Source organism: Sinohyriopsis cumingii, chromosome 4 (genome assembly GCF_028554795.1).
Source record: "Sinohyriopsis cumingii isolate HCF-2022 chromosome 4, ASM2855479v2, whole genome shotgun sequence".
Lineage (NCBI taxonomy): Eukaryota > Metazoa > Mollusca > Bivalvia > Unionida > Unionidae > Sinohyriopsis > Sinohyriopsis cumingii.
The window spans coordinates 117,195,086-117,206,103 of NC_142964.1; positions in this window are offsets into that span (position 1 = coordinate 117,195,086).

Genomic DNA, 11,018 nt, shown 5'->3' on the forward strand with positions numbered 1-11,018 from the left:
AATGAAAACCAAAACAATCTTTGTTAGTGATGTGTATGCCTAGTGGCAGGTAAATATAGTTGGCATACAATCATACTAAGTAGACAAAATTGATATAAGTGCATTACAACAGCAACAGCTGTCTTCTCAGAATACGCATTGGCTGATAAGGAAAGCAAACAAGAAAGGAAAATTACACCTCGAAGCTTGTAGAAACAAAATCATCAATGATATAAAGCCAGAAAAGGTACAGCTTGATAAAAGAAACAATGTTTGTAACCTTTTAATGCTGAGCGCCTAGCGAGGCAGCTGTTAGTACGATTTTTTAAAATAAGTAGTTAGTATGACTCGACCGGGGTTCGATCCCGCGACCTCCTATACCTGATGCGCAAGCTCTAGCCACTACACTACCGGAGCGGTCACGAGACTTTTTGTGTACGTACAGCTCATGTCATGAAGTGTCATAATCAAACAACATTCGTGCAACAACGTGTCAATCAATCGCATCCTTTAATTTCTCTAAGATATACTGCTGTTTCACAATGGCAAGTTTCTTATCGTACACGTACGCACATCTAAGAAAAACTCCTTGTGGCTACTGTACCACTTTCTTAGTTTCAACTGCTGCGAAATGTCCACTGTCCTGACATGTAAAAATGCGTACAATTAATATATTTGTTGTAATGTGTATACAGGATATACTTGAAACACATTGGTTATTTTTATTGACCTTAAATGTCTTTTTTAAAAACAATTATCACTTAAAAAAAAAAAATCACCTTGTATATGGGTAAATGGCATTTTATACACAGATCGTTTCGTATTAGGAAATCATTTGCTATCTGCCATAAATTAACTCGAAGTCTTGATATTCCGAATTTCCAAGGAAACGCCATGTCTAAGACGAACACTGTCCACAAGCACATGACATCTATGTAGTGTGGGTTGCTCAGACCCTTAAATATGTAACAAATATATTCTTTTTCTTAAAAAGTCAAATTTTCTAAAACATTCATCAAAACCAACGTTCAAAATCATTGCACGTGCATTGCTTAATACAGTTAAACGACTCTTGTGTCAAAAGTTTCTAATAAATTTAGTACCTTGATTTTGGAACTGTTAATTAGACCAAACATTTTTATTTGAGCCTTTATTTTTAGTGGTAGTTTTGTTTCCGCAGCAGGCGAAAGGACAATACTCAGCTGCAATATTGGTTCCCATAAATTGTACGTGCTTAACAGTGTACAGAACTTTAACTTCTACTTTGTATTAGCTGAGTATTGCACAGGTTTAAGAAATTATTGATACTGTTATTTAGTTGGAAGGAATCACATCTTTAAATCAAGTTGTTATTTTGTTTGTTTGTTTTTTGTTTTGCAGATAACTGGTTTTCGAAACGGTAACTCAAAACGAATTGGATACAGTCCATATAACACTACTGCTGTACAATTAAATATATAGAGGATTTTGTAACAATCCAGGGCTTTTACTTGACCGAGCGGTGTCAAACCCTAGCGCGATTCCGCTGGAAGTCATAAGTTTCCCCTTAATTCCAAAGACTTCCATACAACTAATGTTGTAAACTGGAAAGTCTAACGTGTATATTCTATAAATAATTTTACTCTAATTAATACAAGGCCACATATCTCACAACTTTCCAATTGTCTATCAATCACACAACTGCATGGTTTCTCTTTATTAACTTTCCGTAACGTACCGTCAGCATTTCAAGCCGTAACACTATACTACTCTGTCAACTAACACAGGGAAATATTTTTCTACGCCACCTTAGGCCAGTCAAATCATAGTTTTAAGCCACCTTTCGGCTGTAAAATTGCATTACATCTGCCACCATGGCAACATAAATGGTCCTTGTCGACGACGGAACAGTCCGTTCTTGTTTATTCCAATGCGGGATTTTTGAACGACAGGGACAATTATGCGACTCTGACCTGACTCAACCAAAAGTAAACCATGGCATCATGGAAACTCACTAACACTTCACTCCATGACGTTTTCTCATAGTAATTGGCTAATTGGTTTGTGCTGAGGAATATGTCCACAGTACAGAGTTCCCATAATAAAACAAGTAATCTCAAAAATCTAAGAATTCCTTCAAACGGAGCGCTATAACAAAATGCGCATACTCCTAATATATAGAGGATATACACACTTTTTAAGTAGATACAAAGAGGATCTCAGATAGGTGTTGATTTAATACTGAATTTATAAAACGAGTAACAATATTAATGCGCACATTGTACCGGCCAGCGACCTTTGAGTTGCGCGTTGGACATTAGTTTAAAAAAAATTATTGTTGTGGTCTACTCAGAATTGAAAGTAAGGGTCTTATTGTCATTGAAACTTTTCCAGTTGGTCTGGAATGGATGGAATTTGTTTTTCTGTTGATCCAACTCAATTTTGCTTTTCTGTTTGTGGTAGACTGGATATTTTTTAATTTATATATATAGCTGAGTCAAATCCGTACGATGTACATTTGATTTGAGCGGTGGACTAGCATTGAATCAACTTCACCTCTGTTTCTGTTCTATCATAGATTGTTTGGAATTATAATGTGCAAAATATATTAATTCTTTTAACTGAAATTATTAAAAGACACATTGGAATATCACATTGTTTTGTTTTGAGTGCAGTAAAGAGAGTGTAATATCTGTTGTAAATATAGTCGAAATTACAGTACAATTTTGTGGTGTGTATACAGATTTAGAACCCTTGACCCCGGCCATGTAATTCGGATGTGCAGAAGGAAGAAAGTACATTTTGAGGAAATTCAAGAAGCATAAATGAAGTATACTTATTGACATTCTTATTACCAACTGAAGAGGACAAGTTTATGCCCTGTCACTTGAATGCTCTCTGTTGGAGGGGCGCCAGCTGAGCACATGACCTGTATTTCTTATATCGCTAGGCTACATTCAAAACATTGTAACAATACACTTAAATGGGGAGATTTGCAAAGCAGCTACTGTGTGAGAAGTGATATTGCCACCAAGTGATACTAACGTTTCAAGGATATTCAATTATCGATGTGACGACAGTTTAATTATTACTACGGTTTAATTTACCATTGTAGTTCTGTGATCCAATAGTTCATTTTACTGTACCATCGATACAGTATAATTTTATCGTTTCAAAGGTGATGGTATTGTTGGAACAATAAAATATACCGTTGCAATAACATACAAACACCGCCGCATCGGTGTCTATATATCATTGCAACAGTATATACGGATACAGTTTGCAACAAAACCAACGTTACAAAGCACTTGTAACATCACATTTGTTATTGCAACAGCTAAAATTATCTTTGCATCAAGAAATGTTAGCTTTACAGCGAAAAGCGGACACCGTAACAACGCTATATTGATCCCTGCGAAAAGATACAGGTAGCGTTGACCCTCTTACTGTCCCCATACTTTATCATCTATGCACGCAGATCCTGGTGCATGCCATGTTAGCAAAGCATTAAGCATTGTTAGCCACTGGTTGGTATAGCAGCAGAGGAGGTGAACAGACCTTTTGCAAAACGTCATTTTTGAAAAAATAAGGGTTCCTACGAAAATATAAGCGTAATATCGTCAGACCAAAGCCTATAACTTACCAATATTTTCTCTAACTGGATTAGTTTTTTTTGTTACTTTATCTTAGTCGTTAGTGTTTTTTTTTCTAAATTTGTAAGTGTGTTTTGTTTACCCGCCGAAAGTTTTATTGAGGTCGCACCTCCTCTGCTGCTATAATTAAATCATTATTATATCAATAAAGACATCGGGAACGGAATCTTATATAGCTAGGTTGGCTAGAGAAAGATTAGGAGCAATTAAAAAGTTTCTTCCTGTTCGTGATTATGTTAGACGAAAACTTCAAAAACGTCAAGAATCTCAGGCAGAATTTGTGGAAGGTAGAGAACAGTTATTTAAACCTGTTACAGAGGTTGCTGAAAGAGTTGCAGAAGCAACTGAAAAATATCAAAAAGAACTTAAAAAAAACCAAAGGAGCTTTTAAGAGATCTTCCAGCTGAAATAGTTGCTGATCAACCTGCTGCTCAACCACCTCCCGGGGATGAAGGTATTGAGGAAGAAAAAAAAGAAGAAGAAAAAAAAACGAAGATAACACTCAGAAAGGGAGAAAAGGAATTGGTTTTATAGAAAAATTTACTGAGGAAGGTATACGAGTAATAAAAAAAAACTTGACAATATACGCGAATTAGATGCGTTTGCTGCCGAAAGTATTTCTCAAAGGCATAAACTTTTAAAATCTAAATATGTTAGGGGTTTAAATTGTGAAGCGTGGCATAATTGGGTGTTTTGTATAAACCAAGGAATTAATCAAGCAAGCGTGAATGATCCGATGTATCAAACGTATCTTATGAGAGTAGATGAATATGCCAGAATGATGGAAGAAAAAGGAAAACAAAACCCATCAAAATTGCCGAGGAAGTCAAAATCTTCTCAACCAAAACCTTCTGAGCAAGAACCTCATGAGCAAGAACCTTCCTATCAACTTCTTCCACCTCAGCAACAAATAGAACGACAAACACAACTTTCTAAACTAAAATCTTCTACTCCAATTCTTCCATCAAAATTTAAATCTCCTCAACAAACACTTTATTCACCACAACAACAACAAGAACGACGTCCATTTCCTCCTACATCGTCGCTAAAAGTTTCTTTTCGAGAAACACAACCTTCTCAACAAGAACAATATTCTACTTCCGCTTCCTCCAATGCTTATAGAAATCTTTTTAAAAAAGATTTCAATCAATCATTTAAGATAAATATATAGCATCGATTACTGCTGGTTCATTTTAAGATAGATGACATTTTTTGAAAGGCAAATTTGTTAAACATCCATAACCTGAAAAATGGATTGCTGAGGTATATGCAGCCCATAGAAATCAAGATGTATTAGATACTGCTAGTCAGGATGTTATTGAATTTAAGCAAGGGGTAGAAGAAGAACGCATGCGTAGAATTGCTCGTTCTTTTGCTGCAGTAGAAGGAAATGACACTGTTGAATTTCTTGGAAAATATAAACCTAAACCTCCCCAGCTACTGGAAGTGGTTATTCAATTACGCCAGGAGGATGTGAAATAGGAACTTGTCCTGACAGTGTTCTTGCTGATGTTGACCGACTAGAAATTCTGATCGGAGGAAAACTCGCAGGAAATAATTCTCGAGAAATAATTAATGAAATATCTGATATTTGCCGAAGATTATTTACTGGCTGTGTTATGGATCGTAATATTTATCATTCTCTCATTAATGAAATTGTTGATGATTATCACAGCGATTGAAAACAGTTAATTAATCAGCATGTAATTTAAAAATGATTATACACAATGCTCAACTTGTACCTGCAATAGTTAGGGTAGTAAACTCACGATTGCCAACTTACAAAGCGGTTTACGGAGATAGACTTGGTGATGTTGTTCAAGGTTTATTTCAGAGACTAGCTCCAAAAGCAATACCGATTGCAAAACAATTAGGTATGAAAGCTATTGACGCTATTCTGATAAAGGTATTGGTGCTGTTGTTGATGTTGTAAGTAAAGCATTTTCATCGATCAAACAAAGATTTGCTCGATTAGTACACAGCCAATAGTGAAACTGGCCAGCACTGAAGTTATGATGCAAATGCCAGTAAAATAATAAATCAAGCTGCAAATAAAAAACTAGCAGAGTTTGCTAACATATCCCAATCAGAAAAAGAAAAGAATATAACGGCAAGTTTAATAGCAGGAAGTGGTCTTCGTATTAGACGATAACAATTATAATAAAATGTTCAAACGTGTATCCGATCCAACGTTTGATATAGAGGCACCGGTTCTTAAAGAGGAATCTATACGCGATTATCAGTATTATTCTTATGACGCAAGTGTACCAAATCAGCGTGGTCGGATCGAATTACAAGTTCAAGATATAAGCAGATATTTGTTACCTGCTGAAGAGTTTATTGAAGTAGAAGGTAGAGTTTTGAAAGCAGATGATACAGCGTACGGAATTAGTGATCGAGTTGGTTTTGTTAATAATGATGTCATGGCAAAATTTAACAGTGCTATATACATGATTGACGGAAAAAATATTGAATCGTGTCTCGAAAATGTTGATATTGCTACGACGAGATTGGGTCTGGCAAGATACAGCGATGATTACTAGAGGTCATCTGGTACTTCAATGATGTTTGCAAAGTATACCACTGATCATCCCGAGAGTACCAACGTGAGACTAAATGCAGCTGGAACTGAAGTTGTATCAATGAACGAAAGTTTCAACTTAAGGATTTTCCACAGGTAGATCAATGTTAAATGGAGACGAAAATTTGTCATACAATTCCATTATCACATATCTTTGGATTTTGTAGAAATGTTAGAAAAGTTATATTTGGAGCTAAACACACTGTGGTACTCGTGAGAAAAGCCACTGACAACGATGCAATATGGCGACCTAACGTAGTTGATGCTGGTAAAGTAATACTTACAAAACTGTCCATGCGGCTGCTGGTAATGACTCCATCGCTTGGTAAATAGTTGTTATCATGGTTGATAATGACTACAGATAGCGTTCAAAGCAATGTGGCTGTTTTATTTACATGGCAGATATCATCACAGCATGGACTTTCTGAACCACGACTTATATTCATCGCATTTCAGGAAAATGCCAGAGTAGATTCGCAGGAAAGAAATCCAATGGTATTTGACACACTTGGAGTTTCTGAAGTTGCTTTGAGGATAAACGGACATCAAGAACCTTCTGAAGAAGTTTTGTTAAATTGTAAACAAAATCATGTTGCACGTGCTTATAATCGGTTGATGACATATATGGGGCGTGATCAAAATGTTGACACCGGTTTGCAGATATCTCAGCGGGATTTCACAACATTATATCCAATCTATTACTTTTCGTTGGAACATTTAGATTTATTCAAGCAATCTATCGTTGATATACATTTTCGAGAACGTGTAGCTAGACTGTCTGCTGGTGGTTACAGAGCAATTGCAGTTATACTCAACGATAAAGCAATGCTACTCGAAGATGTTGGACGAATGAGAGTTATCGATGCTCCTGTAGAAAACATGTACCACCATGTCGGCCAAATCTGCGCGTCGGGTAATTCTGCGCAACGAAACGTCATTTCTGTAAACACTGGATCACGTGTTATTTTGAGTCAAAAATCCATTTTGTATCAAGAAAGAACGATCGCAATTTAATTAAGAAAAGTGATATTCATAAAGTGTACAAATATATCCGGCATTTCGACTCGAAATGCATATGAAAATGTGATTCTAAATGTCAACACGAAGACCCACTCCGTGACCTTCTTTAACCGGTAACCCAGAAAACCAGATGTACTATGTATCTTTTAGAATCATCCCAATAAATATATTATATAAAAGATGGAAATGTATACCTTAAAACGATACTGTATTTTAATCCAAGTTTCCATTTTATCAAGAAGTTCTCCCACACGTACAAAACCGTCTGCTACCCAACGTGTCAACTTGCCGCTAGAATATAAATTCGCAAGAAATTCACTTGCGTATATTCTCTTTCTAAATTCTGTAGTACTTTTTTCCCAATAAATAAGACTTTGTAGCCACATTACGTCCTATTCACTATTGTTTCTCTTCCACATGAAAGATGATTTTTTAAATAAAATGTTGAACTTTACTAACTTTTTTTTACAAGATCGGTTTTGTTAGCTTAATATATCTTGCCATTTACTGGCATAATTACCTCGAATTTTGTAAAACTAGCTATAAACCTGACCTAATTACTCGGCTGAAATGCTGACAAACAGTCCAAATTAATGCATTTCATTTCTATTGCCCGATTATTAAATGTTACATCTTTTCAACGCTGTGCGCAGAATAGGCCGACATATCGCGAGTCAGGAAAACTCGTGGGTGGTATCCCCTGTGTCCAAAATTAATATTATTTTGAGCAGAATATTCTGGTGACAATTGCCTCTTTTTAAATGGTAAGCATCGCTGTATTTTATTTTCGTCAATCGGTCGAATTCGGTATGCGTTTTGCTTCAATATTGGAGACGGATACCTTAAGTGCGCAGAAATGCACGACAGCATTGTAATTAAATCGCTCATGATATTATAATGTCAGATCATCATGTTAGTGTCAGTCTCACTCCTGGTGAGATTAAAAAGATTCAGTCAAGTTCAGCGAAAAACTACGGAATGAAAATATCCCTAAAAAAATATCAGATCACAGGTGGTAAAAATAAATTATCATTGTCAGAACGTCAGCTCAGACATTTCAATCGTGCCAAAGATTAAAAAAAAAAGGCGTTAAACTTAACCTTTCTGCTGGTGCGATTAACGACTCAATTAAAACTGACGGTATATTTCCACCTCTTGCAGCAGCTATACCAGCTTTATTAGCTGTAGCTCCAGTTATTGCAAAAGCAGCTGCACTTGGTGCTGTTGGAGCTGCTGGTAAAATGGCTTTTGATAAAGTAGTAGAAAGAGGATTTTAAAAAAGGGTAATGTGTCTAAGGTTACCAGAAACCCCTCATTGGTACGAATAAGGTCTGAGACTTCCAGGAACATTTCATTAATCCGTCCAGTGTCTAATTTTTATTTATTTGATGCTGATAAAAATTAAATATCAAATATTTTAGAGGTGATTTTATGCGTGATCAATTACCAGAATCACCAAACAATATTGAAACCGGTATCATCAATCTTCTGGTCCTGGTACTCAATGGGTGTCAAATAATCGGGATTTAAATAATGTCAACTCCGAACGAATTACTGCAACATATTGCCGTTAATACAATTTCGTCAAAAACTACAGTGATATCAGTAAGCTCAAATAATCTAGAATTTAGAGTTAATTTTCCACCTGCAATTCCAGCGAAAGAAATAGGCTAGCACAATTACGAGTATATCATAGTTGGACAAATATCAGATCAAAATCGTTTGGTGGATTACCAGCAAATAATTCATTTGTATTTGCAAATAAAAATAAAGATGATGGGACTCCTGATTGGCAAGTTGTCAGAATTCTCACAGGTAAAAGTCAAATTGAACAAATCAATGATGAATTTCAGCGCAGAATCAAATCTATAAACGGAAGAGTCAAAAATAGCTATAACATTTCTCGAACCAACTTTATCAGTTGCGATGGAAATATATTCTCCCGATTATGTTGCAGATATTTATCAATCGTCAGTCAGATCTGTTTTAGGTTGGCCTGAAATTCCATCAGAGTATAAAAGACTGCCGGCACCTCAACGAGATGATTTCTCTATTAACGATTTTTTAAATATATAAATGAACCACAATATCGACAAGGATATCTATGGCGTCATTATACAGACAATGGTATTAAACTTTCGGATGGTAGAATATTTCCTAAAACACCGTTTTCAATAATCGATTTTGATATAAAACCTTCCGATTATATTGTTTATGAAAGATATTTCCGATCAATGGCTGATAAAATTAAAACTGAACATATAACTATATCCACGACATTAGTACAGTTATTTAAAACATATATTATGGAGCATCCTAATAACGATCTAAAAAAAATATCATTGAAACAATACAACATTTAAATCAAATTGTACCAGACCATGAGTTTGCTAATCGAATTATTATTGAGATAATAAATTCTAGTACTTATGATATAGGAAATAAAAAAAACTAACAAATATCAGGCAACTATTTATTAATCATTATAAAATAGCTGAAGCAGATTTATTGAAATTTGTATAAGCAGGATTTAATACCGATGAACTAAAGGAATCAATCAACGATCGCATCGATGAATATTTCCCTAAAATACATGAAGCATGGAGAAAAATAAATCCACCGGCAGATATTCTCAGACATAACAATGATCCATACGGTGGCGGCAGACATATTTCACCAAGAATTGTAAATATATCTTCAACGATTGCAATCATTCTTGTATGTGATGCAAATGATGACAGCTATCAAATAAATCTTGAGAAATCAAATCAAGCTCAGCAAGGATATATTTTATATACATTTACGCCACAAGTACCTCCTGGATATTTTATTGTACAAGAGCCTATTAATCCTGTTTACCTGCGTTGTCACAAACCGTTATTATCAAGAATACATTTTAAACTTACTGACCAGTCCGGACACCTAGTTGATTTAAGAAAAGAAAATTTGAATATAAATCTCTACGTAAGATCTTAACGATTTTTAATCATAAAGATATTTTTTTGTGTGTTTTACAATTAATTATTTAATCAAGAGGTATTATATAATGTACCAACATGTAAGAGTTTTTATACACGACAAAGAGGTACTTGAAAACGCCATCAAAACAATAATGACACCGCCCCCCAGACAATACAGAACAATTTAGTGTTACTATAATTATTGACGAATACGGCAATGAAATTTTTGTTGACGCAAGAACAATTAAATGAACTGCAGCGAGAACATATTATTATTATTACATGCGACAGAGACCAGATTATGAATTATGCACATTCTTGCACTGAATTAAATCGGCTTAAAAATACTGTCTAATTCTTTCAGATTGATGGGTATATTACCATAAACTAAGATAAAAAATACAGACTTATTTTTTTTAAATACTTATCTAACTTTCATCACTCTTTCCACAAGTTGTTGCTACAGTCACTGACAACACTTTCGCTTCACTTTCACTAATGACAGAGTTTTTGTTTTCACAATCTGACATAACCTTTCCTAGTTTCTTCATAGTCTTGATGAATACACGTGTATTCATCATAACTTTTTTCAGGTTTAAAATACATATATTTCTGTAAAACAGAAAGATCTAGAAATAACTGAGATGTATTGTAGATGTACTGGCGTGTGCGACATGTTTTCTGCATTGCTTTTGTCAATAAGTTAGAAAGTACAAAAATTCTTCTACTAATTTGAACCATTATAAAATTATGTTGCTCCACTGATATCAATGATCACATAGATGGTTAATAATTAATCAAGATGATAAAAAAGCTCTACCGGAGAAAAATATGCTACAGAGTTAT